This window comes from Hyla sarda, chromosome 13 (assembly GCF_029499605.1).
Source record: "Hyla sarda isolate aHylSar1 chromosome 13, aHylSar1.hap1, whole genome shotgun sequence".
Lineage (NCBI taxonomy): Eukaryota > Metazoa > Chordata > Amphibia > Anura > Hylidae > Hyla > Hyla sarda.
The window spans coordinates 15,780,411-15,807,129 of NC_079201.1; the positions used below are offsets into that span (position 1 = coordinate 15,780,411).

General features: G+C 43.7%; 1 protein-coding gene across 1 annotated transcript in view; it reads left to right on the forward strand.

The window, feature by feature from the left end:
* BLCAP (BLCAP apoptosis inducing factor) overlaps positions 1–26,719 on the forward strand; it is a 95,916-nt gene that overhangs the window by 46,704 nt on the left and 22,493 nt on the right. Inside the window, 2 exon segments of the mRNA XM_056549750.1 lie at positions 8,097–8,207; positions 16,425–16,674. The gene's annotated coding sequence lies outside the window, so the exon portion shown is untranslated.

Here is a 26,719-nt window from a genome sequence, read left to right on the forward strand (position 1 = left end):
GCACATTGAGTAAACATACACAGGGCAGGAAGAAAAAGTAGGTTCATGAGTTCTCAAGAGGTAATTGGCAAAAAAAACAAAACATAATAATAATTATGGTTTAGCTACCTGCTGCAGAAATATTGTAAATTTTCCACAATGGAAAATTTGCCAAAATTCTGTAGCAGCAAATCTGTTCTAAATCGCAAAGATTTAAGTGGAGGTTCAGAGTGGATTTGCCACTGTGATTTTGAGGAAAAAAATAAGCTATTATTTGTAAGTGAAAAAAATCAATGGAATTCAAATCCTCAGTGTCGGATTTGGCTGTGTTTCCACAGAAAAATCTGCAACACCTGCAAATTTTGTGCGGATTTCGACTTACCCAGTTTGGGTCTATTCACACATACAGTATCCTGCGCAGATTTGATGCGCAGGATTTGAAACTGTACAGTCATTTAGTTTAGATTGAAATCTGCAGCATAAAATCTTGTGCATCAAATCCTGCGGAGAATGCTGTATGTGTGAATGCACCATTAGGGTAGGGTCACACGTAACAGATCCGCAGTATATTTTACGCTGCAGATCTGCCGGTGACCCAATCCATATTGTGCCTCCTGCTGTTGCAGGTGAAGCCGTGATGTCTGAGCGTGCATGTGCAGTGTACACAGACATTGCGGCTGCTCCGGGATGTCTAGGGCCAGATTATGACTGCCTGGAAGACGGAGCACTTCATTATGATGGGGCCCCCCCTTGTGCTTTTGCCTCCCCTGGTCCTTAAAGGGGTACTTCACCCCTAGACATCTTATCCCCTATACAAAGCATAGGGGATACGATGTCTAGGGGTGGAGTACCCTTTTAAATCCCCCCCTTCAACACTTCTGGTCCTTCTCCACTATTCCACTTTTCTGCACCCCCTACCCCCCCCCCCTCTCAGTCCCCTTCACACTCCTCTGCCCCCTTTACCAAACCCACGCTTACCTTACCTCACCCCCCCCCTCACCCCCCCCCCCCCCCAAACAACCTCACTTCAGCCCCCCATGCCCTCCTGGTCCTTCTCCACTACACTTTTCTCCACCAACCCCACCCCCAGTTCCCCCACATTAGGTTGTAGTTCCCCCACATTAGGTTGTAGTTCCCCCACATTAGGTTGTAGTTCCCCCGCATTAGGTTGTAGTCCCCCCACATTACGTTGGCAGTGTCCCCCACAGACATACAGCCTCCGATCATATACAGTGTATGGCTGGAGACTGTATGTCTATGTACTGCCCCACTTTAGTGCTCCGACCACTGCTCCTCTGGTCCGGGGTCATGATCTACTGCAATGGCCTAGGGGCCATAGCAACAGGTCCCGGGACCGGAGGAGCGGTGATCGGAGCACTGAAGATGATGTGTAGGTAACTTACCATGCGTGCATCCTCGTTGCTCCGCTCCTATGGGCGCACGCATGGGACGTCAGTGATGTCCCTGCGTGCGCTACCTCCCTGCGTTTTTAAAGTTTTTGCGGGGCCACAGAAAGGTAACCGGGACATCCTTGTGTCCCGAAAAGATCTTTCAGGACACAGGGATGTCCAGCTGAATGGGGGGGGGGGGGGGATTACAGTATTTATCTGCGTATAACACACACTGGCATATAACACATACCCTCATTTTCACAGGAAAATTTGAGGGGGAAAAAATAAATATAAAATAAATGACTATAACTCTGAACTATATGCCTCATCATCCCCCCCCAACTTTGATTCCCCTTGATCCTCAGTTCCCCCCCTCCTTCCTCCCCCTTTTATCAGCTTCTGTGCCATATTTAACCCCCCTGCTCATCATTAACCCCCCCCCCTGCTCATCATTAACCCCCCCTGCTCATTATTAACCCCCCCTGCTCATCATCAACCCCCCTGCTCATCATTAACCCCCCCTGCTCATCATTAACCCCCCTGCTTATCATTAACTCATTAACCCCCCCTGCTCATCATTAACCCCCCTGCTCATCATTAACCCCCCCCCCCCGCTCATCATTCCCCCCCTGCCAATCATTCCCCCCATCATTCCCCCCCTCCCTGCTCATCATTCCCCCCCCCTGCCAATCATTCCCCCCATCATTTCTCCCCCCCCTCTCTTCCTCCTTTTTCTATATTTCATATTTCCCTACCTGGCCCCCTCAGCAGGCTCAGGTGATGCGTCGGGTCTTGTGGGCTGTGACGAGTGACGTCTCCTGCGGCTCCTCTGCACGGTGTCAGGGACATCACTCGTCATTTCCTGCAGCGCTGGGGTGTAATGAAGAAAATTGTGCCCTGCAGGAAATGATGAGTGACGTCCCTGACGCTGTGCAGAGGAGCCGCAGGAGACGTCACTCGTCACAGCCCACATGACCCGACACATCACCTGAGCCTGCCGAGCGCGGCCAGGTAAGGAAATATGAAATATAGAAAAAGCAGGAGGAGTCCGGGGCGGGCCCACAGGAGCCGCCGCTGGTCACTGTTTTAAAGTGGCCGCGGCCGGGCTATCGAGGGGGGCCCGATCCGCTAGTGAGCAGCCCGCAGGGATGTCCCGAATGTGACGGGGCCCCCTGCGGGCACGGGGCCTGGAGCAGGTGCTCCATGAGCGCCAATGATGATCCGGCCCTGTCCATGAGCGCCAATGACGATCCGGCCCTGGGGATGTCTAAGAGAACTTGGTGACCCGAAGGCCCCCAATGTGGCTGCTCGGAGCGGCAGATTGCCGCTGCAAGTAGGCCAGGGGGCGGGGCAAGGGGGGAAGGTGGTTTCAGGAACAGCAGGAGGCACAATATGGGTTGGGTCACCAGCAGATCCGCATCGTAAAATACGCTGCAGATCTGTTACGTGTGACCCTACCCTTAAGCATTCCTCTTCAGTGGTCTTCGCCCTGTTGGTCTCCACCTGTTGCAAAACTACTAGTCCCAGCACTGTCCTGTAGACTATCTGGGCATGCTGGGAGCTGCAGTTTTGCAATGACTGGAGACCACCACTCTTATTGTATACTTACCCCTTCCCCAACATCCCCCGACCTCCCGTCTTCCACTCCTCCTCTCTCTTCCTTCTCTCTCAGAGACCCTATCCTCACAGTCAGCAGTCTCTTTATGTCGGGTTGATGATTGCAGGGACTCTCGGTGTGCTTGTATATTTCATTGTCTCTCTATGACGGTAAAAAGGATGTCTCCCATGTGATTTCTATGTGTGGGCCGGGGGGTTAATTGAGGTCTAGTATGTGAGTCTCGAATATTGCAGGTGTCACTGCCCCTTCTTCTGTATCTCCCTCCCTCCTCTTCTCTCCTCGTGCCTCGAATTTCTCCTTGAGCTTTTATCGCAGCGAAGATTCGCTTTTTGTTTACCCTTCATTCTCCCCATACTCTCCATTATTTTCTTCTGTCTCGCTCACCATTAGCTGTCGAATTAGCTCCTCTGAGATGCTCTATTCCCGCACTAGACGCAAGAGCTGACTCTCTTTGTCATTCAGAGTCCTTGGGCATCAGTATTCCGAGTCAGGCTGGTACAGCAGGGTTAAATCCGCCAAGCTATGGCTGTCGGGTGGAATTTACTTCCCTGTGTTTAAACCGAGTGGGACATTTATCACTTCCTGCTCCAAATGGGTTTGTGTCACTGGCTGGCAGCTGCAATAAGTCACCCGCCCTGCTCTGCTTGCTTGGCCCATCTGTCACTGTCACCCTTGGGCCAAGAGGGAACCTAGCCTCTGAGCCCGCTGCTGTCAGGGCATCATCTGGTCTCTGCTGTGCACATGGCTGTCCGTGCCACTCTCTGTTCGATGTCACGTAGGAGACATCAATGGCATTTAGGCACGGCTGCACCTCATTTGTCCACTTCTCGGTTTATACCCATGGGCCGCAGATTTCATTAGGGGGCAGGGGGGAGGTGGCTGTGAAAATTTTATTACTAATATCATGTAAGATGAACCTCTAGTGTAGATATTCGATAGCGATGGACGAGAATAATAAAACATTTTTAATTGCTTTCAACTATAAGGGTAAGTAGAAAAAGCATTTAGTCAGCCACCAATTGTGCAAGTTCTCCCACTTAAAAAGATAAGAGTCGCCTGTAATTTTCATCATAGGTATTCCTCAACTATGAGAGACAGAATGAGAAAAAAAAATCCATAAAATCACATTGTCTGATTTTTAAAGAATTTATTTGCAAATTATGGTGGAAAATAAGTATTTGGTCACCTACAAACAAGCAAGATTTCTGGCTCTCACAGACCTATAACTTCTTCTTTAAGAGTCTCCTCTGTCCTCCACTCGTTACCTGTATTAATGGCTCCTGTTTGAATTTGTTATCAGTATAAAAGACACCTGTCCACAACCTCAGACAGTCACACTCCAAACTCCACTATGGCCAAGACCAAAGAGCTGTCGAAGGATACCAGAGACAAAATTGTAGACCTGCACCAGGCTGGGAAGACTGAATCTGCAATAGGCAAGCAGCTTGGTGTGAAGAAATCAACTGTGGAAGCAATTATTAGAAAATGGTAGACATACAAGAACACTGATAATCTACCTCTATCTGGGGCTCCACACAAGATCTCACCCCGTGGTGTCAAAATGATCACAAGAACGGTGAGCAAAAATCCTAGAACTACACAGGGGGGACCTAGTGAGAGCTGGGACCAAAGTAACAAAGGCTACCATCAGTAACACACTACACCGCCAAGGACTCAAATCATGCCAGACGTGTCCCCCTGCTTAAGCCAGTACATGTCCGGGCCTGTCTGAAGTTTCCTAGAGAGCATTTGGATGATCCAGAAGAGTATTGGGAGAATGTCATATGGTCAGATGAAACCAGAGTAGAACTTTTTAGTAAAAACTCAACTCGTCGTGTTTGGAGGAGAAAGAATGCTGAGTTGCATCCAAAGAACACCATACCTACTGTGAAGTATGGGGGTGGAAACATCATGCTTTGGGGCTGTTTCTCTGCTAAGGGACCAGGACGACTGATCCATGTAAAGGAAAGAATGAATGGGGCCATGTATCGTGAGATTTTGAGTGAAAACCTCCTTCCATCAGCAAGGGCATTGAAGATGAAACGTGGCTGGATCTTTCAGCATGACAATGATCCCAAACACACCGCCCGGGAAATGAAGTAGCGGCTTCGTAAATAGGAATTCAAGGTCCTGGAGTGGCCTAGCCAGTCTCCAGATCTCAACCCCATAGAAAACCTTTGGAGGGAGTTGAAAGTCAATGTTGCCCAGCGACAGCCCCAAAACATCACTGCTCTAGAGGAGATCTGCATGGAGGAATGGGCCAAAATACCAGCAACAGTGTGTGAGAACCTTGTGAAAACCTTGTGAAAAGGTTTGACCTCTGTCATTGCCAACAAAGGGGATATAACAAAGTATTGAGATGAACTTTTGTTATTGACCCAAGTACTTATTTTCCACCATAATTTGCAAATAAATTCTTAAAAAATCAGACAATGTGATTTTATGGATTTTTTTCTCATTCTGTCTCTCATAGTTGAGGTTATAACCTATGATGACAATTACAGGCGACTCTTATCTTATTAAGTGGGAGAACTTGCACAATTGGTGGCTGACTAAATACTTTTTTACCCCACTGTATATAGGATGGAAATGCTGCAGATTTGTTTGGAAATTTCCTGCAGATCTTTTGCATATTTGCTGAAGATTTGTTGCACATTTTTCAAGTTAAAGGGGTACTCTGGCAACGCTATATTTTTCCATTATGCCCGGGCTGCCAGAATTAAAGTAATGAACTTTGACTTACCTCTCTCTGTTCCCCCAGTGCTGCCGGTATCGCTGTCCCATGCTCCATGCTGGCATATTTCTGCTTATGGGGTCAACACGTAAGACTGCAGCTCAGCTAATCTTTGGCCGCTTTGTTGTCCCACCTTGATAGGCAAAGCTGTAGTAAGATGTATTGGGCCCGGGCACCAGGAAAAATGCTGGGCCCCGACCCAATATATGGGATATGAGGTTGATGTATGAGGATGTGATTTGAGGTCAGTATATGAGGACAGGATATGAGGATGTGATGTGAGGTCAGGATATGAGGACAGGATATGAGGATGTGATGTGAGGTCAGGATATGAGGACGGGATATAAGGATGTGATGTGAGGTCAGGTCAGGATATGAGGACAGGATATGAGGATGTGATGTGAGGTCAGGATATGAGGACAGGATATGAGGATGTGATGTGAGGTCAGGATATGAGGACAGGATATGAGGATGTGATGTGAGGTCAGGTCAGGATATGAGGACAGGATATGAGGATGTGATGTGAGGTCAGGATATGAGGACAGGATATGAGGATGGGATATAAGGATGTGATGTCAGGTCAGGATATGAGGATGTGATGTCAGGTCAGGATATGAGGATGGGATATGAGTTCAGGATATGAGGACAGGATATGAGGATGGGATATGAGGACAGGATATGAGGATGGGATATAAGGATGTGATGTCAGGTCAGGATATGAGGAAGGGATATGAGGATGTGATGTGAGGACAGGAAATGAGGACAGGATATGAGGATGGGATGTGAGGACAGGAAATGAGGATGGGATATAAGAATGTGATGTCAGGTCAGGATATGAGGATGGGATATGAGTTCAGTATATGAGGACAGGATATGAGGATGTGATGAGAGGTCGGTATATGAGGACAGGATATGAGAACATAATATAAGGTCGGGATATGAGGACACAATATAAGGTCGGGGTATGAGGACAGGATATGAGGTTGGGATGTGAGTACAGGATATAAGGACACAATATAAGGTCGGGATATGAGGACAGGATATGAGGTTGGGATATGAGGACGAGATATGAGGCCGGGATATGAGGTCACGATAAGAGGACAGGAAATGTGGACGAGATTTGAGGATAGGATATGAGGATGTGATTTGAGGTCATGATATGAGGACAGGATATGAGGAGGGGATACGAGGACATAATATAAGGTCGGGATATGAGGACAGGATTTGAGGAGGAGATATAAAGTTTGGATATGATGGCTGTCCCGGCACGCTGGAAGTGGTAGTTCTGCAACATACGGAGGGCCACAATTGAGTCCACTGATAAATACCATGTATTTTCTTTTTTTTTTTCAATGTGTCCCCTAATATAACTTTACGAGTTTCCTCTCCTCTCCCACTTTCCACCTGTTTCATCTCCTTCCTCTGCTGCCTTCTGCCGGCCTGTCTGCTCCTATTTATCTCCTTCTGCTTCCTGCACTCAGTGATAAATCTCCTTCATTTAAAGGCATTATCAACGTGTAACAGGATATCGGCGGCACGACAGGGGCGCAGGGGCAAAGCGATAAGTACCCTGTGAATGTCACATAGCAGCAGTCAGAGTAGAGCGGTGACATTCGCAGACAGGATGACGCAGATGTCCTCAGCAGGTTACATGTGGCATTTATTTGTCCAAGACCAAGAATTTGTCCCTTTGCAAAGAAAGGTCATTTTCAGTTCTTATTTTTAATAAGAAGTTAAGATCCATTATCTTTTTCCGCTCAGCTGTTTAAAGAAGCACTCCGAAATTTTGTCTTGCATATATAGTGCAGCATAGGTTATATTTACAGAATAATGTAGAGGTTCTTGTGTATGCCTTTTGCTTACCTGTTTTCGCTAATATGGCAGGTGCGCGTTTTCAGCCATTTCTGATTGCAAATTCATCACTGAAATGGTACTGTAATGCAGCCTACATTTCCCATGAATCCTTTGGCTGAGGGTGTGGTGTTTGATCACTGACCCTGTTAATCTTATCAAACTGCTAGTGCTGAAGATCACCCAGGTGAGCTCACTAGACTCATAATCTGGATGGTTTCAATTCACACTACATGCAGTTTTGAAACCTTTTTTATGTTTATTTTTTATTCATAGTGTGTTTTTTAGGGAAATATTGCCATGAGGGAAAAGTAATCAATTACAATTGAGGTGTTTTATGAACATCTGAAATCTTCAGGCGGTGTTCACATGTTTAATGTTTACTGCATTTTCACATGTTTTTTTTTTTTTTTTTTTTAATACTGCATTTGGGCTGTTTCTGCTGTGATTTTCCAAAAGAGCAGTAAATGTTACAAAGTTTTTTCATGAATTGCATAATTGTGGTAAAATATCTTTTTTGCAGTGATTATGGCGGAAACAGAAAAACTGCAGCAGGAAATGCAATGTGTGCCTCAGGAGAGCTGTATAAATGCTGTATATATCCTGACCCCATACAGATAATAGCAGTATACAGGTAAATCTGGTAGAGGAGGTGTATAACTACTATATATCCTGATCCACTAGAGTTAACAGCAGTATACAGATAGAGCTGGAGGGGGAGGTGTATAACTACTATATATCCTGATCCTATAGAGATAGCAGCAGTATAAAGATAGAGCTGGAGGGGGAGGTGTATAACTACTATATATCCTGATCCCATAGAGATAGCAGCAGTATAAAGATAGAGCTGGAGGGGGAGGTGTATAACTACTATATATCCTGATCCCATAGAGATAGCAGCAGTATACAGATAGAGCTGGAGGGGAGGTGTATAACTACTATATATCCTGATCCCATAGAGATAGCAGCAGTATACTGATAGAGCTGGAGGGGAGGTGTATAACTACCATATATCCTGATCCACTAGAGATAACAGCAGTATACAGATAGAGCTGGAGGAGAGGTGTATAACTACTATATATCCTGATCCCATAGAGATAGCAGCAGCAGTATACAGATAGAGCTGGTAGAGGAGGTGTATAACTACTATATATCCTGATCCCATAGAGATAGCAGCAGTATACAGATAGAGCTGGAGGGGAGGTGTATAACTACTATATATCCTGATCCCATAGAGATAGCAGCAGTATACAGATAGAGCTGGAGGGGGAGGTGTATAACTACTATATATCCTGATCCACTAGAGTTAACAGCAGTATACAGATAGAGCTGGTAGAGGAGGTGTATAACTACTATATATCCTGATCCCATAGAGATAGCAGCAGTATACAGATAGAGCTGGAGGAGAGGTGTATAACTACTATATATCCTGATCCCATAGAGATAGCAGCAGCAGTATACAGATAGAGCTGGTAGAGGAGGTGTATAACTACTATATATCCTGATCCCATAGAGATAGCAGCAGTATACAGATAGAGCTGGAGGAGAGGTGTATAACTACTATATATCCTGATCCCATAGAGATAGCAGCAGTATACAGACAGAGCTGGAGGGGGTGGTGTATAACTACTATATATCCTGATCCCATAGAGATAGCAGCAGTATACAGATAGAGCTGGAGGAGAGGTGTTTTACTACTATATATCCTGATCCCATAGAGATAGCAGCAGCAGTATACAGATAGAGCTGGTAGAGGAGGTGTATAACTACTATATATCCTGATCCCATAGAGATAGCAGCAGTATACAGGTAGAGCTGGGGGGAGGTGTATAACTACTATATATCCTGATCCCATAGAGATAGCAGCAGTATACAGATAGAGCTGGAGGGGGAGGTGTATAACTACTATATATCCTGATCCACTAGAGTTAACAGCAGTATACAGATAGAGCTGGTAGAGGAGGTGTATAACTACTATATATCCTGATCCCATAGAGATAGCAGCAGTATACAGATAGAGCTGGAGGAGAGGTGTATAACTACTATATATCCTGATCCCATAGAGATAGCAGCAGTATACAGATAGAGCTGGAGGAGAGGTGTATAACTACTATATATCCTGATCCCATAGAGATAGCAGCAGTATACAGACAGAGCTGGAGGGGGTGGTGTATAACTACTATATATCCTGATCCCATAGAGATAGCAGCAGTATACAGATAGAGCTGGAGGAGAGGTGTTTTACTACTATATATCCTGATCCCATAGAGATAGCAGCAGCAGTATACAGATAGAGCTGGTAGAGGAGGTGTATAACTACTATATATCCTGATCCCATAGAGATAGCAGCAGTATACAGGTAGAGCTGGGGGGAGGTGTATAACTACTATATATCCTGATCCCATAGAGATAGCAGCAGTATACAGATAGAGCTGGAGGGGGAGGTGTATAACTACTATATATCCTGATCCACTAGAGTTAACAGCAGTATACAGATAGAGCTGGTAGAGGAGGTGTATAACTACTATATATCCTGATCCCATAGAGATAGCAGCAGTATACAGATAGAGCTGGAGGAGAGGTGTATAACTACTATATATCCTGATCCCATAGAGATAGCAGCAGTATACAGATAGAGCTGGAGGAGAGGTGTATAACTACTATATATCCTGATCCCATAGAGATAGCAGCAGCAGTATACAGATAGAGCTGGTAGAGGAGGTGTATAACTACTATATATCCTGATCCCATAGAGATAGCAGCAGTACACAGATAGAGCTGGAGGAGGAGGTATATAACTATTATATATCCTGATCCCATAGAGATAGCAGCAGTATACAGATAGAGTTGGAGGGGAGGTGTATAACTGCTATCTACATCCTGATCCCATAGAGATAGCAGATGGAGAGGGCAGGGAAGGAATCTAGTAGATATTGTCATCCTCTATTTCACAGAAAGTCAGAGCTTTGAACTGACCTTCCTCTCTGACACATGAAGCACTGAAAGGTGCCCACAGCTGTGCTGGAATAAAAGAAATGTAGGCTATGTGCGTGATTTGGGTCCAAAAAAAAACGTAGATGTAGATGGTGGTACCATATGCATCCAGCAGAAAATCTCTTCATATCCTGTGAAGCTGGAAATACATATTGCGTTATTGCCAACCAGATCACCTGCACAGTTGGCATTGCCAGTCCCTTCATCTCATCTGCATTGCTGGTTCATCTCCGGTACAGTCATCACAGCATTAGCATGTCTATGTACATCTGCCAGGAAGGACTGGTGCCAATCTGCCCATTACATGTACCAATGAGCATAATAATTCTACCACTGCTTTCCTATCACTCATTAGAATTGCCTATATACTATATATATATATATATATATATATATATATATATATATATTAATATTTATATGGGGAAATTTCCACCACTCCTGCTATTGGCCTGTGTTGCCAGCATAACATCGTTTCTACAGCTCAGATGCCTGCTATCCAATTACATACAGCTATAAATGGTAGTGCCAATCTGCACCGTCCCGAATAGAGGGTATAACTTTTCCAAGCATTAAGCTTTAGTTATGCACATGAACCAGGCACTAGAAAATGAATACTGTGGGTGTTAAATACATATTAATATGGTTGGCATTGCTGCTGGAATCTATTGCTGCAGGGCGATGCTGACGGGGCGATAATGACCTCTGCTGGCACATGCGCAAATTACATTCTAAGGAAATTCCGTTTTTTTTAAATATTTGCTTGTTTACCAAGATTGGATTTTTACCCTCTCCAATATTTCTCAACTACAAATCACCCCTCCCCCTGGAGATATAGGTGGTAGGTTGCCCTCCTAACAGTATGCACTGCAAAAGGCCCCATCAGTCACAGGGACACCCTTAAAGGGGTACTCCGCTGCTCGGCGTTTGGAACAAACTGTTCTGAAAGCTGGAGCCGGCGTCGGGAGCTTGTGACGTCATAGCCCCGCCCCCTCATCACGTCACGTCCGCCCCCTCAATGCAAGTCTATGGGAGGGGGCGTGACACGCCCCCTCCCATGGACTTGCATTGATGGGGCGGGGCGTGACATCAACGGGAGGGCTATGATGTCACAAGCTCCCGGCGCCGGCTCCAGCATTCTAAACAGTTTGTTCCAAACGCTGAATAGCGGAGTACCCCTTTAAAGGGGTACCCCCCCCCCATCAATTAGCTATTAGACAGACCTGAAGCAGACAGCCCCATCCTCGGTGTAGTGATATACTGGGTTACTGCAGCTCCCATTGAAGTGCAAAGTGGCACAAGAGGGCATTATTATTTAGTGGGGGCCACGAAAGGAGAGCTTTCAGTTTCTGGAGACACAAAGAGAGAATATTACTTAGTGAATAGTACAGAGGGAGCATTGTTACTTTGTGGGGGCACATAGGGGCATTATTACAAAGTGAGTACACACAGAAGAGTAGTCCACTCTTAAAAAATGTATCCCCTATCCCCAGGATAGATACATAAATGCTGTATCTCTGGCTCTCCCATAGAAATGCATGAAGGGGGTTGTCTACTATCGCTTCTTTTTAGACTGGATAACTCCTTTAATACCTTCTAGGGGGCAGGAAAGGGGGCACTATTACCTTCTGGTGGCACTGAGAGAGCACAATTACCTAGTGGGGGGTACAAAAGGGGCACTATTACCTAGTTGAATCTTTGTAAAGCAAGAAGGAGGCACTGTTATATTAAGGGGGTATTAGGCACTATTACCTTATGGGGCATAGAGGAGGCACTTATTATCTCATAGGGGTTCCTTGTGAGGAACACAGGTGGCACTATAACCTTCTGGGGGACACAGTAGGGAAAATATTACCTTGTGATAGCATATTATATTTGAGTTATTACTATGAGAGAAACACAAAGCGGGGCAAGTGAATGACACACTTATCTTGTGAGGGCACAAAGGGGATACTATTACCTTCTGGGGCACAAAGGGGATACTATTACCTTCTGGGAAACAAAGGGGATACTATTACCTTCTGGGGCACAAAGGGGATACTATTACCTTCTGGGGCACAAAGGGGATACTATTACCTTCTGGGAAACAAAGGGGATACTATTACCTTCTGGGGCACAAAGGGGATACTATTACCTTCCGGGGCACAAAGGGGATACTATTACCTTTTGGGGCACAAAGGGGATACTATTATCTTCTGGGGGAACAAAGGGGATACTATTACCTTCTGTAACACAAAGGGGATACTATTACGTTCTGGGGCACAAAGGGGATACTATTACCTTCTGGGGCACAAAGGGGATACTATTACCTTCTGTAACACAAAGGGGATACTATTACCTTCTGGGGCACAAAGGGGATACTATTACCTTCTGGGGCACAAAGGGGATACTATTACCTTCTGGGGGAACAAAGGGGATACTATTACCTTCTGTAACACAAAGGGGATACTATTACGTTCTGGGGCACAAAGGGGATACTATTACCTTCTGGGGAACAGAGGGGATACTATTACCTTCTGTAACACAAAGGGGATACTATTACCTTCTGGGGAACAGAGGGGATACTATTACCTTCTGTAACACAAAGGGGATACTATTACCTTCTGGGAAACAAAGGGGATACTATTACCTTCTGGGGCACAAAGGGGATACTATTACCTTCTGGGAAACAAAGGGGATACTATTACCTTCTGGGGCACAAAAGGGATACTATTACCTTCCGGGGCACAAAGGGGATACTATTACCTTCTGGGGCACAAAGGGGATACTATTACCTTCTGGGGGAACAAAGGGGATACTATTACCTTCTGTAACACAAAGGGGATACTATTACGTTCTGGGGCACAAAGGGGATACTATTACGTTCTGGGGCACAAAGGGGATACTATTACCTTCTGTAACACAAAGGGGATACTATTACCTTCTGGGGCACAAAGGGGATACTATTACCTTCTGGGGGAACAAAGGGGATACTATTACCTTCTGTAACACAAAGGGGATACTATTACGTTCTGGGGCACAAAGGGGATACTATTACCTTCTGGGGAACAGAGGGGATACTATTACCTTCTGGGGAACAGAGGGGATACTATTACCTTCTGTAACACAAAGGGGATACTATTACCTTCTGGGGAACAGAGGGGATACTATTACCTTCTGTAACACAAAGGGGATACTATTACCTTCTGGGGCACAAAGGGGATACTATTACCTTCTGGGGCACAAAGGGGATACTATTACATTCTGAGGCAAAAAAGGGGATACTATTTCCCTCTGGGGCACAAAGGGGATACTATTACCTTCTGGGGCACAAAGGGGATACTATTATCTTCTGGGGAACAAAGGGGATACTATTACCTTCTGGGGAACAAAGAGGATTCTATTACCTTCTGGAGAACAAAGGGGATACTATTACCTTCTGGGGCTCAAAGGGGATACTATTACCTTCTGGGGCACAAAGCGGATACTATTACCTTCTGGGGCACAAAGGGGATACTATTACCTTCTGGGGCACAAAGCGGATACTATTACCTTCTGGGGCACAAAGAGGATTCTATTACCTTCTGGAGAACAAAGGGGATACTGTTACTTTCTGGGGAACAAAGGGGATACTATTACCTTCTGGGGCACAAAGGGGATACTATTACATTCTGGGGCACAAAGGGGATACTATTACCTTCTGGGGCACAAAGGGGATACTTTTACCTTCTGGGACACAAAGGGGATACTATTACCTTCTGGGGCACAAAGGGGATACTATTACCTTCTGGGGAACAAAGAGGATTCTATTACCTTCTGGAGAACAAAGGGGATACTATTACCTTCTGGGGCACAAAGGGGATACTATTACCTTCTGGGGGAACAAAGGGGATACTATTACCTTCTGGGGCACAAAGGGGATACTATTACCTTCTGGGGGAACAAAGGGGATACTATTACCTTCTGGGGAACAATTGGGATACTATTACCTTCTGGGGCACAAAGGGGATACTTTTACCTTCTGGGTAACAAAGTTGTAGTTTGGCAACAGCTGATGGACATCACAGCCTTAGGGCATGCCACAACCAACATCTGGGGCAGTGCCAGGGGTAATACACTATATATATATGCCACCCAATGACTGAACACATCCGGGCTAATGAAATGCAGAGGTATTTTTAATGAGGTTTCCTAAGACATTACAAAGTCCCTACCACAAAAGATTACAAGCTGGACAATGGGCACGGCCATAATTGTAAGGAATTGTAATTACTCGTTGTTATAATTGAGGCCGCTTGGTCCTGAACTTGTATTTTATTGGTCAATTAACGGTAATAAAAAAAAAAAAAAAAAAACAACAACAACAAAAAGAAACCACGATCTAGAGATATCAAACAATGCTGCATTTCTAACAAATTTTCCAATTAGCCTAGAAGAAATAGTGATGGTAATGCAGTCCGTCTCCATACTGTATATAATCATAGTCATAAAGACGCGCACAACAGCAGGCAATTCAAAGAATGTCATCAATTCAACACATAGACGTCTTAACAAAAAGGCACAGTACTAAAATTGATGACTTGTAAAGCAATTTAAGTAAACACACTAACCAATTTACTCCCAGTGAGAACACGGTACAAAAAAAGGAATTATCAAAAGCCGGTGGAGTTTACTTCAAAGTGAAAGAGAAAGACATTAAAATCTAACTCACAGGCTTCATTTATTACTAAGAAGTAGGGCAAGAGCAAGTTCAGCGTGGCAGCAAAGCGGATCCGCACTTACACAACATTAAGCACAGAAAGCGAAAGATAAAGAATCAATCGCGAAAACGTCTTTAAAAAAACAAAAAACAATGTAGCATGCTGATACGTGATAAGTCGTATGTGACAAAAGAGATGGCGTCCTATTGTGCGTGGTGCCAATCATGGTCCAGCCTAAGGTCATGGACGCCTCGGCGCAGGTTTGTTTTGGGCGCCACCTGGTGGGCATAGTTATATACTCCTCCCCTTCACCTATGTCCATTCTAGACATGAAAAAAGGGACTTAAAGGGGTACTCCGCTGCTCAGCGTTTGAAACAAACTGTTCAGAATGCTGGAGCCGGCGCCGGGAGCTCGTGACGTCATTGCCCCGCCCCCTCACGATGTCACGTCCCAGCCCCCTTAATGCGAGTCTATGGGAGGGGGCGTGACAGCCGTCACGCCCCCTCCCATAGACTTGCATTGAGGGGGCGGGGCTATAACGTCATGAGCTCCCGGCGCCAGCTCCAACATTTGGAACAGTTTGTTCCAAACGCTGAGCAGCGGAGTACCCCTTTAACTAGCAGGAACCCAAGTGTCGTGTAAGAAGATGTGGTGACCTAAGAGAGTAAAGAAAAAGACCAGTGCTACAAAATTTATCCCTTAATATCTGATTGCGAGGGGTCCGACCGCTGGGACCCCCATGAGCTCCTGTACGGGCCTCGACTCACACTCAGCTTGTACAAACACGGCCCCTCCATTCATCTCTATGGAAGAAGCGGAGACATAGGAACACTGTGTCTCCGCCTCTCCCATAGAAATGAATGGAGGGGGCGTGTTTTTACCAGTTGACCTGCTGGGTATAAAACGCGCTCTAGCCAGGCCAAGCCAGGGCCCCGTACAGGAGATCGTGGGGGGTCCCACCCAGTGGTCGGACTACCCGCGAACAGACATTTATCCCTTATCCTGCAGATAGGGGATACATTTCTTAGCACTGGACTTCTTCATTGGGCACGGTCAGATTCAAAAACTTTTTTATACGTTGTACATCTTGGCAAAACATTAACCTATTAACCCTTCTAATATACTTTTTTTTTTTTCTTTTTTTTTTTATGAAATCGTGGCTTATAAAAAAAAAAAGACCACTAGGGGTCCCCATACCATCTGGAACGTAGTCCTGTCCGGCTGCAGCATCATCTTTTTCCCAACTGAACCACAGGCTGAGACAAAGTCTAGGAAGTAATGGCAGGACCAGCACTCCTCTGTGCTCACTCCTTTCCTATCAGACTGCAGCATGAAAACAGAGAGGAAGGGGTTACAGAGCAGCCTGCAGTGATTGGATGAAGATACCCAGCACAGCACAGCAGACTCAGGGAGAACTTTAACACATGGTAAGTGAGGGTGGGCTCAGTGCTTGCCTTGGACACGCCCCTTCCTGAGCAGTAGATGTCAGAATGAGTGAGCAGCAGAACAGAGGGATTTGAGACAAATACAGAAGCTAGACACATAAAAAGTCATGAAAAGGATCTGTATGACCTAGTGAGGAACATATAGAAGCAGTATTATTTAGTGATCTGACAGGTACGCTTTAAGGGTAGTAGTCCCCAAAGTGTTACGTGTTTCTGTAAACCCCAAAATCACCTATTTCAACTAAGCTGTTCCCCTTACACAAAGCTCAGGAAAAATACTTCTACCTGGGTTTCTAAGAACAACTGTAGAGGTTTACTGAACTTAAAGGGGTACTCTGCTCCCCCAGCGGCGGAAAATTTTGTTCCTAACCCTGGGTGGGGGCGGCAGGGGTCATGCCGTCATGGCCACTCCCCTCTTGCCGTCACTTGATGCCCTTTCAGTGCTAGTCTATGGGAGGGGCAATGACTTGCATTGAAGGGGCATGACGTGACGGCGTGAGGGGCGTGGCCATGATGGCATGACTCCCGCCTCCCGCACCTAACGTTCTATATGAGCGCTGGGTGCTGCAGAGAGATGGCGGGTGTTCCCAGTGGCAAGACCCCCCGCAATCAGACATCTTATCCCTTATCCTTTGGGTAGGGGATAAGATGTCTAGGGAAGGAGTACCCCTTTAAGTTGTAAAATTGATTTATTGAGCTTCTGACAAAGATCTTCACAGGGATGTACCATGGCAAATTGGGTAGAATTTTCCTCCACTTACTTTTATGGACAATGCAGAGACACACACTTTTTGGCGCATCCTGGACCAGGACCAGACGCCAAGCGTTCTATTGCAATTGAGCAATGGTGCATAAATATTGACAGTGAGTAAAATGTAAGGATGGATTTTTTTCTAAAGGTTAGTGAGAAGGCAAAATCTGAGCACTGAACATTTAAAGTGATTGTCCACTGAAAAAACTTGTGTATGTTGTCAAAAGTATAATAAAGCAAATACTAATATAATGTTGATAGCCACACTGCTTTTCTTTATCAGCTGTTCTGTCTTCCTTGTAAGCTTTGATGTCACGTCACAGGCTCTGAATGCAGTCTTCTATGTCCCTCCTTTTAGTTCTCTCTCACCTCCAGCATCTCCTGTGGGAACAGGCTGAAAAGGGCGGTTTGGCGGATAATGGATGGATAAAATGCTGCTGCCAAAAAGCAGAGCACAGCTGAGAAGGGATTAGAAAGTCACTGCTGCTGTTGGTGGAAAAGGGGTGGATGGAGGACATTACTTTTGCCAGTGGAGGAAAAAATGGAATGCACACAGTATAACTGTGTGGTGGGAATGGGGACAGTACATCTGCTATTGGATGAGGGGTTAAAATTGGCACAAAACTACTAGCAGTGGTGCTCCATGACTGGAAAGCTATGTTGTGCTGTGATGTTTGTTTGGCACTGCTAGAGAGGTATTCTCTGCTGCACTGTGGTATTTGGCGCTGCTAGAAATGTATTGTGTGCTGCACAGTATTGTTTAGTGCCGCTGGAGAGATGTTTTCTGCTGCACTATGGTATTTGTTTGATGCTACTGGAGAGGTTTTTTGCGCTGCACTGTGGTATTTGTTTTGTGCTGTTGCAGAGATTTTGTGTTGAACTGTGCTATTTGTTTGGCACTGCTGGAGGGGTGTTTTGTGCTGCATTGTGGTATTTTTATCATGCTGCTTAAGAGGTATTTTGTTTTGTACTGTGGTATCTGTTATGTACTGCTGCAGAGATTTTGCTTTGCACTGTGGTACTTGTTTGGCGCTGCTGGAGCGTTCACCAGAGCCCACCGCAAGGCAGGATGGATTTGCTGCGGCAGGCGACACCCAGGTTGCTACCCCCGATATGACTCAACCACTCAGGTAAGTGGGCGAGTTGAAGTACAGTAGGACGAGGCAGAGGCGTAGTCGGACTTAGCAGAAGGTCAAGACAGGCGGCAAAGGTGTGTAGTCAAATAACGTAGCGGAATGGTCAGAACACGGGCAAGGCAAACAGACAGTATGGAACGCTTAATCTCAGGCAAATGGCACTGAAGATCCCGCAGGGAAGAGTGGGAGGTGCAGGGACTTATAGAATAGTGTCAGGAGACAGGGACGCACGCGCTGGAGCTGAGAGGCAGAGGAATAAGCAGCAGAGGAGCATGGTAAGTGACGGGCTGGGACACGCATGCGGGCGTGTCCCGCAATGCGAATCCCAGCCCCGCCGGCAGCAGGAGAGAGGGGGACAGTGCGCTCACGGCCAGGGGAAGTGGCCGGAGCGCAAGGTGTGACAGAGGTATTTTGTGTTGCACTATTGTACTTGTTTCGCACTGCTGGAGAGGTATTTTGTGTTGCACTGTGGTACTTGTTTGGCACTGCTGGAGAAATATGTGTTGCACTGTGGTACTTGTTTGGCACTGCTGGAGAGGTATTTTGTGTTGCACTGTGGTACTTGTTTGGCACTGCTGGAGAGATATTATGTGTTGCACTGTGGTATTTGTTTGGCACTGCTGAAGAGGTATTTTGTGTTGCACTGTGGTACTTGTTTGGCACTGCTGGAGAGGTATTTTGTGTTGCACTGTGGTACTTGTTTGGCACTGCTGGAAAGGTATTTTGTGTTGCACTGTGGTATTTGTTTGATGCTGCTGGAGAGGTACTTTGTGCTGTTAGGAGGTGTTAGGTGAGCTTCATGGTGGGATTTATATCAAAACACATGGTGGGATTTGGCCAGCACCAATGGAAGAATTTGGTACAACATTATTTGTTTGCTGTGAGGTCCTAGTAGAAAGAGGCTATGAAGGCCAGATACATATGTGTACATGTAATGATGATGTATGGAAGGGATTGTAATATTAGAGTAAGGCCTCGTTCACATCACCGTCGGACTCCACTATTAGGAGTTCCGTCTGCAATTCCGTCAGAACATCAGGAGTTTAGTAGAGAAAATAATAGTTCACGCAGTAATTATTTTTTCTCCGTTAAACTATTGGATCCCCGACGGACCCCATTAAAGTGAATAAGGGCCGGAGAAACCCAGAAGTGTCATTGTTCCGACCCGTTTCAGGGTTCGTTCTGCTCTGGAAAAAAAAAAGAGCTGAATGAAACAGAAGACAACGCCAGAAGGGCTTAAAGGGGTACTCGGCCCTAGACATCTTATCCTCTATCCATAGGATAGGGGATAAGATGTCTGATCGTGGGGGTCACGCAGCACCCCAGACATCCGGTGCACGGAGCAAACTTCGGGGCGGTGGTCCGTGACGCCACGGCTACACCCCCTCAATGCAAGTCTATGGGAGGGGGCGTGACGGCCGTCACGCCCCCTCCCATAGACTTGCATTGAGGGGGCATGGTTGTGACGTTAACGAGCCTCCAGCGCTTCCAGGTGGCTAAACCAATACCGCCATCTATGGAACCTTCCGTGCAGAAGAGGAAGCAGCATCCGTATGTACGGTGCCTGGGCAAACAATGAGCGGGCAACTTCATCTGATCAGCCGGAAATGGAATCCGATTGATCACATATTGATAGACGTCATTATATAAGCGCCACCGTATTATAACACATTTCAGGGGTCTCTGTGTATTATAACACATTTCTGGGGTCTCTGTGTATTGTAACACATTTCAGGGGTCTCTGTGTATTATAACACATTTCAGGGGTCTCTGTGTATTATAACACATTTCTGGGGTCTCTGTGTATTATAACACATTTCAGGGGTCTCTGTGTATTATAACACATTTCAGGGGTCTCTGTGTATTATAACACATCTCAGGGGTCTCTGTGTATTATAACACATTTCAGGGGTCTCTGTGTATTATAACACATTTCTGGGGTCTCTGTGTATTATAACACATTTCAGGGGTCTCTGTGTATTATAATACATTTCAGGGGTAACTGTGTATTATAACACATTTCAGGGGTCTCTGTGTATTATAACACATCTCAGGGGTCTCTGTGTATTATAACACATTTCAGGAGTCTCTGTGTATTATAACACCTTTCAGGGGTCTCTGTGTATTATAACACATTTCAGGGGTCTCTGTGTATTATAATACATTTCTGGGTCTCTGTGTATTATAACACATTTCAGGGGTCTCTGTGTATTATAATACATTTCATGGGTCTCTGTGTATTATAACACATTTCATGGGTCTCTGTGTATTATAACATATTTCTGGGGTCTGTTTGTATTATTATACATTTCAGGGGTCTCTGTGTATTATAATACATTTCAGGGGTCTCTGTGTATTATAATACATTTCAGGGGTCTCTGTGTATTATAATACATTTCAGGGGTCTCTGTGTATTATAATACATTTCTGGGGTCTCTGTGTATTATAATACATTTCATGGGTCTCTGTGTATTATAATACATTTCTGGGGTCTCTGTGTATTATAACACATTTCAGGGGTCTCTGTGTATTATAACACATCTCAGGGGTCTCTGTGTATTATAACACATTTCAGGGGTCTCTGTGTATTATAACACATTTCAGGGGTCTCTGTGTATTATAACACATTTCAGGGGTCTCTGTGTATTATAACACATTTCAGGGGTCTCTGTGTATTATAACACATTTCAGGGGTCTCTGTGTATTATAACACATTTCTGGGTCTCTGTGTATTATAACACATTTCTGGGGTCTCTGTGTATTATAACACATTTCTGGGTCTCTGTGTATTATAATACATTTCTGGGGTCACTGTATTATAACACATTTCAGGGGTCTCTGTGTATTATAACACATTTCAGGGGTCTCTGTGTATTATAATACATTTCAGGGGTCTCTGTGTATTATAATACATTTCAGGGGTCTCTCTGTATTATAATACATTTCTGGGGTCTCTGTGTATTATAACACATTTCTGGGGTCTCTGTGTATTATAACACATTTCAGGGGTCTCTGTGTATTATAACACATTTCAGGGGTCTCTGTGTATTATAACACATTTCAAGGGTCTCTGTGTATTATAACACATTTCTGGGGTGTCTGTGTATTATAACACATTTCAGGGGTCTCTGTGTATTATAACACATTTCAGGGGTCTCTGTGTATTATAACACATCTCAGGGGTCTCTGTGTATTATAACACATTTCTGGGGTCTCTGTGTATTATAACACATTTCAGGGGTCTCTCTGTATTATAATACATTTCTGGGGTCTCTGTGTATTATAACACATTTCAGGGGTCTCTGTGTATTATAACACATTTCAGGGGTCTCTGTGTATTATAACACATTTCTGGGGTCTCTGTGTATTATAACACATTTCTGGGGTCTCTGTGTATTATAACACATTTCAGGGGTCTCTGTGTATTATAATACATTTCAGGGGTCTCTGTGTATTATAACACATTTCAGGGGTCTCTGTGTATTATAACACATTTCAGGGGTCTCTGTGTATTATAACACATTTCTGGGTCTCTGTGTATTATAACACATTTCAGGGGTCTATGTGTATTATAACACATTTCTGGGGTCTCTGTGTATTATAACACATTTCAGGGGTCTCTGTGTATTATAATACATTTCTGGGGTCTCTGTGTATTATAACACATTTCAGGGGTCTCTGTGTATTATAACACATTTCAGGGGTCTCTGTGTATTATAATACATTTCAGGGGTCTCTCTGTATTATAATACATTTCTGGGGTCTCTGTGTATTATAACACATTTCTGGGGTCTCTGTGTATTATAACACATTTCAGGGGTCTCTGTATTATAACACATTTCAGGGGTCTCTGTGTATTATAACACATTTCAGGGGTCTCTGTGTATTATAATACATTTCTGGGTCTCTGTGTATTATAACACATTTCAGGGGTCTCTGTGTATTATAATACATTTCAGGGGTCTCTGTGTATTATAATACATTTCAGGGGTCTCTGTGTATTATAGCACATTTCAGGGGTCTCTGTGTATTATAACACATTTCTGGGGTCTCTGTGTATTATAACATATTTCAGGGGTCTCTGTGTATTATAATACATTTCTGGGTCTCTGTGAATTATAACACATTTCAGGGGTCTCTGTGTATTATAATACATTTCAGGGGTCTCTGTGTATTATAACACATTTCAGGGGTCTCTGTGTATTATAACACATTTCAGGGGTCTCTGTGTATTATAACACATTTCTGGGTCTCTGTGTATTATAACACATTTCAGGGGTCTATGTGTATTATAACACATCTCAGGGGTCTCTGTGTATTATAACACATTTCAGGGGTCTCTGTGTATTATAACACATTTCTGGGGTCTCTGTGTATTATAACACATTTCAGGGGTCTCTGTGTATTATAACACATTTCAGGGGTCTCTGTGTATTATAACACATCTCAGGGGTCTCTGTGTATTATAACACATTTCAGGGGTCTCTGTGTATTATAACACATTTCTGGGGTCTCTGTGTATTATAACACATTTCAGGGGTCTCTGTGTATTATAATACATTTCAGGGGTAACTGTGTATTATAACACATTTCAGGGGTCTCTGTGTATTATAACACATCTCAGGGGTCTCTGTGTATTATAACACATTTCAGGAGTCTCTGTGTATTATAACACATTTCAGGGGTCTCTGTGTATTATAACACATTTCAGGGGTCTCTGTGTATTATAATACATTTCTGGGTCTCTGTGTATTATAACACATTTCAGGGGTCTCTGTGTATTATAATACATTTCATGGGTCTCTGTGTATTATAACACATTTCATGGGTCTCTGTGTATTATAACATATTTCTGGGGTCTGTTTGTATTATTATACATTTCAGGGGTCTCTGTGTATTATAATACATTTCAGGGGTCTCTGTGTATTATAATACATTTCAGGGGTCTCTGTGTATTATAATACATTTCAGGGGTCTCTGTGTATTATAATACATTTCTGGGGTCTCTGTGTATTATAATACATTTCATGGGTCTCTGTGTATTATAACACATTTCATGGGTCTCTGTGTATTATAACACATTTCTGGGGTCTCTGTGTATTATAACACATTTCTGGGGTCTCTGTGTATTATAACACATTTCAGGGGTCTCTGTGTATTATAACACATTTCAGGGGTCTCTGTGTATTATAACACATTTCTGGGGTCTCTGTGTATTATAACACATTTCAGGGGTCTCTGTGTATTATAACACATCTCAGGGGTCTCTGTGTATTATAACACATTTCAGGGGTCTCTGTGTATTATAACACATTTCAGGGGTCTCTGTGTATTATAACACATTTCAGGGGTCTCTGTGTATTATAACACATTTCAGGGGTCTCTGTGTATTATAACACATTTCTGGGTCTCTGTGTATTATAACACATTTCTGGGGTCTCTGTGTATTATAACACATTTCAGGGGTCTCTGTGTATTATAATACATTTCTGGGGGTCTCTGTGTATTGTAACACATTTCTGGGGTCTCTGTGTATTATAACACATTTCTGGGGTCACTGTATTATAACACATTTCAGGGGTCTCTGTGTATTATAACACATTTCAGGGGTCTCTGTGTATTATAATACATTTCAGGGGTCTCTGTGTATTATAATACATTTCAGGGGTCTCTCTGTATTATAATACATTTCTGGGGTCTCTGTGTATTATAACACATTTCTGGGGTCTCTGTGTATTATAACACATTTCAGGGGTCTCTGTGTATTATAACACATTTCAGGGGTCTCTGTGTATTATAACACATTTCAGGGGTCTCTGTGTATTATAACACATTTCTGGGGTGTCTGTGTATTATAACACATTTCAGGGGTCTCTGTGTATTATAACACATTTCAGGGGTCTCTGTGTATTATAACACATCTCAGGGGTCTCTGTGTATTATAACACATTTCTGGGGTCTCTGTGTATTATAACACATTTCAGGGGTCTCTGTGTATTATAACACATTTCAGGGGTCTCTGTGTATTATAACACATTTCAGGGGTCTCTGTGTATTATAACACATTTCTGGGGTCTCTGTGTATTATAACACATTTCTGGGGTCTCTGTATATTATAACACATTTCAGGGGTCTCTGTGTATTATAATACATTTCAGGGGTCTCTGTGTATTATAACACATTTCAGGGGTCTCTGTGTATTATAACACATTTCAGGGGTCTCTGTGTATTATAACACATTTCTGGGTCTCTGTGTATTATAACACATTTCAGGGGTCTATGTGTATTATAACACATTTCTGGGGTCTCTGTGTATTATAACACATTTCAGGGGTCTCTGTGTATTATAATACATTTCTGGGGTCTCTGTGTATTATAACACATTTCAGGGGTCTCTGTGTATTATAACACATCTCAGGGGTCTCTGTGTATTATAACACATTTCAGGGGTCTCTGTGTATTATAATACATTTCTGGGTCTCTGTGTATTATAATACATTTCTGGGGTCTCTGTGTATTATAACACATTTCAGGGGTCTCTGTGTATTATAACACATTTCAGGGGTCTCTGTGTATTATAACATATTTCTGGGGTCTGTGTATTATAACACATTTCAGGGGTCTCTGTGTATTATAACACATTTCTGGGGTCTCTGTGTATTATAACACATTTCAGGGGTCTCTGTGTATTATAACACATTTCAGGGGTCTCTGTGTATTATAATACATTTCAGGGGTCTCTGTGTATTATAATACATTTCAGGGGTCTCTCAGTATTATAATACATTTCTGGGGTCTCTGTGTATTATAACACATTTCTGGGGTCTCTGTGTATTATAACACATTTCAGGGGTCTCTGTATTATAACACATTTCAGGGGTCTCTGTGTATTATAACACATTTCAGGGGTCTCTGTGTATTATAACACATTTCAGGGGTCTCTGTGTATTATAATACATTTCTGGGTCTCTGTGAATTATAACACATTTCAGGGGTCTCTGTGTATTATAATACATTTCAGGGGTCTCTGTGTATTATAACACATTTCAGGGGTCTCTGTGTATTATAACACATTTCAGGGGTCTCTGTGTATTATAACACATTTCTGGGTCTCTGTGTATTATAACACATTTCAGGGGTCTATGTGTATTATAACACATTTCTGGGGTCTCTGTGTATTATAACACATTTCAGGGGTCTCTGTGTATTATAACACATTTCTGGGTCTCTGTGTATTATAACACATTTCAGGGGTCTATGTGTATTATAACACATTTCTGGGGTCTCTGTGTATTATAACACATTTCAGGGGTCTCTGTGTATTATAACACATTTCAGGGGTCTCTGTGTATTATAACACATTTCAGGGGTCTCTGTGTATTATAATACATTTCTGGGTCTCTGTGTATTATAATACATTTCTGGGTCTCTGTGAATTATAACACATTTCAGGGGTCTCTGTGTATTATAACACATTTCAGGGGTCTATGTGTATTATAACACATTTCAGGGGGTCTCTGTGTATTATAACACATCTCAGGGGTCTCTGTGTATTATAACACATTTCAGGGGTCTCTGTGTATTATAACACATCTCAGGGGTCTCTGTGTATTATAACACATCTCAGGGGTCTCTGTGTATTATAACACATTTCTGGGGTCTCTGTGTGTTATAACACATCTCAGGGGTCTCTGTGTATTATAACACATTTCAGGGGTCTCTGTGTATTATAACACATTTCAGGGGTCTCTGTGTATTAAAACACATTTCAGGGGTCTCTGTGTATTATAACATTTCAGGGGTCTCTGTGTATTATAACACATTTCAGGGGTCTCTGTGTATTATAACACATTTTAGGGGTCTCTGTGTATTATAGCACATTTCAGGGGTCTCTGTGTATTATGACACATTTCAGGGGGTCTCTGTGTATTATAACACAATTCAGGGGTCTCTGTGTATTATAACACATTTCTGGGGTCTCTGTGTATTATAACACATTTCAGGGGTCTCTGTGTATTATAACACATTTCAGGGGTCTCTGTGTATTATAACACATTTCAGGGGTCTCTGTGTATTATAACACATTTCAGGGGTCTCTGTGTATTATAACACATTTCAGGGGTCTATGTGTATTATAACA